Source organism: Drosophila innubila, assembly GCF_004354385.1.
Source record: "Drosophila innubila isolate TH190305 chromosome 3L unlocalized genomic scaffold, UK_Dinn_1.0 0_D_3L, whole genome shotgun sequence".
NCBI classification, from domain to species: domain Eukaryota; kingdom Metazoa; phylum Arthropoda; class Insecta; order Diptera; family Drosophilidae; genus Drosophila; species Drosophila innubila.
The window spans coordinates 12,540,318-12,547,512 of NW_022995376.1; positions in this window are offsets into that span (position 1 = coordinate 12,540,318).

Sequence of the window (7,195 nt, forward strand, 5' to 3'; positions counted from 1 at the left end):
CCCATTGCATTCAGAAAAATGAAACGTCTCAGAATCAAATTTAAAGCTTTTTTTTATACTAATTGCGATATAAGGAGTTGATTCGAAATTTCAAAGGTGGTACCCTTACAGCCACAAAAAATATCTAGCAAAAAATATTTTTTTTTAAGAAATTAATAAAAATGCAGATCGAATTAAGAGGCCAAACCATGTTTAAAATGGCATTTCGCTCGAAAATCGGTTCAGTTTTGACAAAGTTATGAAAGTTTAAAGTTGGTTGAACCTTAGACTTAGCAACTTTACAAGTCTTTACAAGTCAGAATTTTTCTTCAATTTTAAATGATTTTTTACAGAAAAATGAAACGTCTCAGAATCATATTTAAAGTGTTGTTTTATACTATTTAGAATATTAGGAGTCGATAAAAGTGGAAACTTGAGATTAAAAATTTTTAATTTTCGAAATTTCAAAGGGGGTACCCTTACCATAAAAATCGAATTCTAGCAAAAAATATATTTTTTTTTTTAATTTATAAAATTTGAATGCAGAGCAAATTTAGAGGCCAAACCATGTTTAAACTGACATTCTGCTTGAAAATCGGTTCAGTTTTGACAAAGTTATACAAGTTTGAAGTTGGTCGAGCATTGGACTCAGCAACTTTACAAGTGAAAATTTTACTCAAATTTGACATGATTTTTTACAGAAAAATGAAACGTCGCAAAATCAAATTAAAAGTGTTGTTTTATACTAATAACGATATAAGGAGTCGATTTAAAGAGAAAACTTAAGATTTAAAATTTTTAATTTTCGAAATTTCAAAGGGGGTACCCTTACCAGCAAAATCGAATTCTAGCAAGAAATAATTTTTATTAAGAAATTAATAAAATTTGAATGCAGAATGAATTAAGAGGCCAAAACATGATCAAAATGACATTCCGTTTGAAGTTTGAAGTTTGAAGTTGGTCGAACCTTGAATTTGGTAACTTTACAAGTCCGAATTTTTTCCAATTTTTCATGATTTTTTACAGAGGTAATATCAAAGGTCTCAACTCAAATTTAAAGTGTTGTTTTATACTAATTACGATATAAGACGTTGATTAAAAGTGAAAACTTCGAAATTTATCTTTTGAATTTTCAATATTTCCAAGGGGGGACCCTTAGAATTGAAATTCGAAATCATCGATATTCTCTAAGAGTTTACTTACAATTATTAATAGTGATGTTAATCGAACGCCAATATTACTATTTTTACCTCTATTCATTGCTTAAAATTTAAGTTGTTGTAACAGTTTATGGCTTTAGGCTTCTTCTAAAAAAAAAGAAAAATATAATAAATAAAAAAATAATAACTATTTTTTCAATTCTGAGCTTATTGGCGGACTTGTGATTTATTTGAAGGAACAAAAACGTTCATGCCACTATTGCGAAATGTGTAATCAACTGTAGCTGCGACTTTGGCAAGACACATGTGGCATCAACATCACTTATCGAATGCGAAAGCCCGATAGCAGCGCAACACGTTGAGCTGCTATTTAAGTGAACCCCACAAATGAGCACCACACCAGCAATCCGCATATCATCAAAATTTATAAAGCTTTACCCCCGCTCAAATGATGGTGTTGTTGGTTCGTCTCTGGCATCGAATGGCCAAAAAGCTTAGGGCATAATGCGCCCCTAAAGTCTAGTGGCAAAACGGTAAATATATGAATTGGCTTTTGAGCTGGACATGGGCTTGGGATTAGAGAGGCGACGCTTTCGCCAAATGGCTTTATGTGCTTCAGTAAATTTACACCTTGTAATCGAGATGAGTGGGTACAGCAGACCAGAGGACCAGCGGACCAACTGTCCAACAGGCTAACAGGCTAACAGACCAACAGCAAAGGGCCAAAAGAAACGAATAAAAAAAAAAAAAACAAGGAATGAAAGAAAATGCCAAGCAGAGCCGAGCAGCTGTTACATGCCAAAGATTAGCGAATGCTCTAAATGAGGGTTGGGTTGGGATTCTGTTGTTTGTGTTTTCCGAAAATCTGTCGCACAAATTTTCATTTTTATGAGCGTGAAGCCAACATTAAAACCAAGCATTTTGGCCATTTGAGTTATGGGTCAAACAGAAACTGGACGACCGAAAGCGGGTAGGGGAAACAATTCCAGTTGAACTGGGCCTAGGCAATTATATATAACAACAGCAGCCGACTAGCAAACACGTACATCAGCTTCAATGAATGGTGTTTGCCCTTGCAACATTGCAACTGTGCAACAGTGCAACAGAAAGAGCAACAGCATCAGGAACACCATTAACTGATTTGCATTTCAATCTTTGCCAGGCGATGCTGGCGGCATGTGTTTAGATTTGGCAAACCTGTTTCTCGCTTCTTCTTTCCCAAGATGAAGTCAGACAACAAAAAAGGCAGCTGCACTATGATCTAGAGATGGGAGCGTGACACGAGCACGCACGACTGTTAAAACTTGTTGCGACTTTTAATATGTCTGAAAGGAGCTTTAAGGAAGAATCTCAAATCATTTAAGATTATGCTCATCTCTAGCAACCACAACAACAACAACAAATAACGAGGGGTGCAAGAGCACTTGGTAAGTGAGATCCCGACCCTCGACTTCTTATGCTTTGGTTTTGCTTGCACCGTGACTTAAAATGCAAATGAAAATGCAATCATTGTTTAATCTCGTACAGCGCCAGCAACCAAGACAACAACTGCAACTGCAACTGCAACAACTGCAACTGCAACAACTGCAACAACAGCAACAGTTGCTGTTGTTACGATCGCCGGTGATGCATCCATGGGTAACACAACAACTATGAGCATGTTTGCAATGCCCGAGACGAGATTCAGGAAGCTTCAGCTACAGATACACCATTTTTGATAATATTGAAACAGGCGACGAGATGGAGATGGTGGTGCTTGAGGTGCTGCAGTGGCAGTGGCAATGTCGGTGGCGGTGGTGGTGGCGGTGTTGGTGCTTGTACACAGCATCCCATAGTTCATGTTATCCAAGTCAAGCTCTCACACCGGGCCCCGTCTAAATCCAAATGATGCAACCAAAAGTTGCGGCTGTGTGATAAATTCTTGGCATGACTGCACAGTGCAACACAGCTACGATGGATACGAGCTAACTACAACAAGAGTTTTCTATCAAATAACATGAAAATTAGATCGCATTTTGGGATTGCTGTTGCCAGTGCTGTTGCTGTCATAAGGAAGGGAAAACCAGCAGATTGGCCACAGTTGTCTCGTGTCTTTGAATGAGGCAAATAGATAGTAGTACAGATTTTTGAGCAAGACTCGGTTGCAGGCCGATAGACAGTAGTGATAAGAAGTACATTCCAGAAGAAGACTTTACTGCATAATCTTGAGGAAGCTTGAGCTATTACACAAACTAAAGTACTATTATTTATACTAACGCTTATAAAGTTAAATAAAAATCAATCCATCTTAAACCTGTATAAGTGAAGTACTTTAAAAAAAAACCCTCTTTCAACTGTTTTAATTTTTTTATTTATAGTAATCACACATTGAATTCTAAAATTTAAGCATTTGTTATTCGCTAACACACTCGACACGCTTACAAATTTAGTTTGTATCTAGTTTAAATCGCTTTTGCCCAAAGTTGCTGACCAAGGCCATTCTATTCGTCCACTGGGTATTCGGACGCGTATCAGATTCAGTTTCAGCTTGAGTTCCAGGCTCTAACCTTCGCAACAAGCTAATTGGCAACGCCTTCTGCCACTGCAAGTGACAGCAAACTTTCATGCCCAGCGCCGGCAAACTAATTAACCTGAAAACCAAAAAAAAAAACAAGATGTTTTTCCAAGGAAATGATACAATTTCGCGCGTCCAACACACACAGATACACTTTTAGAGAATAAGACCCTTAAAAAACACATTTTATTTTAAGGTTGGCTAGCAGAAAACAAGAAAAAAAAAAACGAAAAAATAGCAGCAGCGGCGGCAAATGAAGCTGCTTATGCCCAGCAGCCTAAAAAGCGAAAAAGAATAAAGCAAAGCTAAACCAACAGGCAGCTGCCGCTTATCCGCATCCTTCTCGGTGCGGCATCCTCGTCAAGGCCGTTCGGAGGCACCACACACCACGGAGGCAGCAACCACAAGCTCGACCTCGACTACGGCCTGCCAAAGACTTCGACAGCATCAAAGTGCGGCTCCCTGCTCCAGCTGATTCCCCTGGTGTCCCCGGTGCCACATCAACAGCCTCGTTGTCATCCTCGTCGTCGTCGTCGTCGTCGTCGTCGTCGTCATCATCGACGTTGTTGTCGGCGTTGTCGTTTATCTTGGCTTCATTATCGCTTCATTAATTGCTAATTAACCATGTTCTACATGCCCCGGACCAAGGAGGAAAGAGAGAGCGTTGAGTTTTATAAAATGTGCAAGGCGTGGAAAATATTGCCAGGCTGTATATTTGCCCTCTTTTCCATCTCTTCTCTCTCTCTCTCTCTCTCTTTGTCTCTCTCTCTCTGAGTGTCTGCCCTTCTACCCTATTTGGTTGGCCTTTTTGTAAGTGCAAATAAGTCGAAATCATGCCAAGTGAACGCGTCCCAAGTTTTATCGCGCTTTAATCTAATGCAATTTGTAAATGGCATCAGGCGAACTGAAAACAGAGGACAGAGGCATAGTCAGGTTGTTGGATACGACTGCGTGTATAACTAGGGCAAAGGGCTTCCCATTTTGTAGGGTCAGTGCCAGTATCAGTCTCTCAAGCTAAACCTCAGTCTCTGTCTCTCAATTGGGGCGAGGTACTTAGTACTCAGTACTCAGTACTCTGTGCCACTTGCCACATAAATTAAAGCAAATATTTTTGCTTATTTATTTGCCTGTTGTCGTTGTTGACCAGCCGCAGGCCAATTAATTAATTTATGAAAGCAGTCAGCAAAATATACACAAAAGTAGAAGAGAAACAGAGCGAGTAAGAGGGAGAGAGCAAGAGTGAAAGTAGCACAATCAAAGTGCATAGGAAATGAGATCTAAAGCAGATATGCAAAGAAAAAAAAATAAATGTGGATATAAAAATAAAAAGCAACCACAAGCCAATGGCAATCATAGGAAAGTGAGAAACTCGTACATGCTCAGTATCGATTAAAACCATACAAGAAAACAAGCATGTTTTAAATTAAATTAATTTTCATAAAAGAAATACATGACTATTAAATGCCCTCTATTTTGTAGATTACAATACTAAGAGCATTTTCTGGATATAATAAGACTACCTTTCAATAAATAACTTATCCCTTTATCATGCTAAATCAGATGTAAATAATTGTAAAATTAAATCTTTGGTAATGTCATAAAAATGTATATTTTTTATTGTTATATTATATTATAAATACCTTCCTGATCAAGACACTTAAGATGCTTTTAAAGCTTTTGTGTCTGTGAGCAGTGTGTGTATAGGACAGGTTTTATTCGCGATCATTTTTATATATTAAAGTAAAGATTTAAATAGTCGTAGAAATAGCTTGACTGAATTTCTTAGCTTTTGGACCCAATTTTCAGTCGCTGAAACAAGTCATCTTATCCAAAGCACACTAAAGCTTAGTCAAAAGACAACGGAGTGTGGCGGTGATGTCTACAACGCCTTCGGTGTTGACTCTTGTTAAGAACACGTAAATAGGCAAAAAGGATTTTCCACTTGAAGAGTGCCAAAAGAAGGAAAGAAAGAAGCAAGCTCTCAGGTCTTATTTGAGGCGCTAGCTTTGGCTCTGGCTCTGGCTCTGATTCTAACTCTGTTGTTGCTGTTCTTCCAGTTGGCTGCTTTTTGGCTGCCAACTGTGGCGCCAAACCGCAAAAGGCGCAACGCGCCAGCGACTGGTTAAGAGATTAACAAGGAGCAGCAGTCAGAGAAGCAACAGGAGCAACAGGAGGAGCAGTCTCCAGTCAAGTCAAGTCAAGTAAAGTTGTGTTAAGGCGTCGACTGACGCCTTGAAAGTGACCGGGTTCTGGCCAGATCGTAGTTGTAGTTGTGGTTGTGTTGCTGGCCTCTGCGCGTTTAATTAAATCAAAGTTAATTAATGCTAACGTATTCATAAACAGGGTCATCAAACACCAAAACGCCAGTCAGTCACTCAGCCGACAGAGTCCTGGAGTCGCCTGACTTGATGTTGTTGTGTATTTTGCCTTATACTTTGTATAATTATGTAATATTTTTGCTCGACGGAGCTGCTGAATATGCAACAGCCAACGAGCCCGAGTTTCCCCCAACCCCAACGCAGTGGCAGCTTGTCAAAAGCAGGAAGTCGCAACAGTGGCAACCACTCGATGGTGCAGCAACTGAAAGCTCGTCAATGAGCATCGCTTGTTCCACGGTAATTATGACAAAAAGGATTGAAGACAAACTTTTCGGCTTTGTGCAATTAAAAGAGAATTTTTCAAATATTTATATACATATTTTCAAGAGATACAATTAGAAGGAATGCGAAATGGCTGGCAACATTGTCATCAACGGAATATTGACTGAGTTTTGAGTGGGAATTCGACGGGTTGACCTTAACTTCAAAGTCGGTTTGGTTTTTGCTGTGTGTTTTCAGGAATTTAATTAGCAGCGAGTTTTGTTTTTTTTTTTTGTTTTTGTTCTTGTTTCTTTTGCTGTGGAGGGATAAATTATGTTGATGAGTTGGGTAGGCAACAAAGTTTGAGTGGTGACGGGATTAGGAGTGTACATGGCTAAGACAGCTCACAAAGTTTAACAAGAGTATCTAACCCAAAAAAAGGGTGAAATCATATTTCAACTCGTCTGTCAGTGTCAGTTCAGTAAATACCCCATTTAAACTCTCTGAATGCCATCACTTGTAGATGCATCGATGGATTACATAAAAATATCCACAGAGCGGCATGCATTAAGCTGATGGCAATTGGAAATGCTCCATTGAATAAATGCAATTCATTAAAAACTTCCATATTATGGGTATTTTTTTTCAGATGTGTATATTATTTTAATGTTTTGACACGTGGAGAAATTCGTGCGTGGTAAAGAGCATTTAAATAAATCAATATGAAGCGAATTCAGATATATGTATGTAAATAAATATAATTTAAGGGTAAACAAAACAACAGTTTGGTTTAAATTCATGCATTCCGAGCTTGATCAGAAGTGAGCGCATTGAATGACATAAAATATTAAAATGTAATCCCAAAGACGAGTATATTTTCAACTCAGCTCAATTATGGACAGACCCATAAAACCTGGATGCGA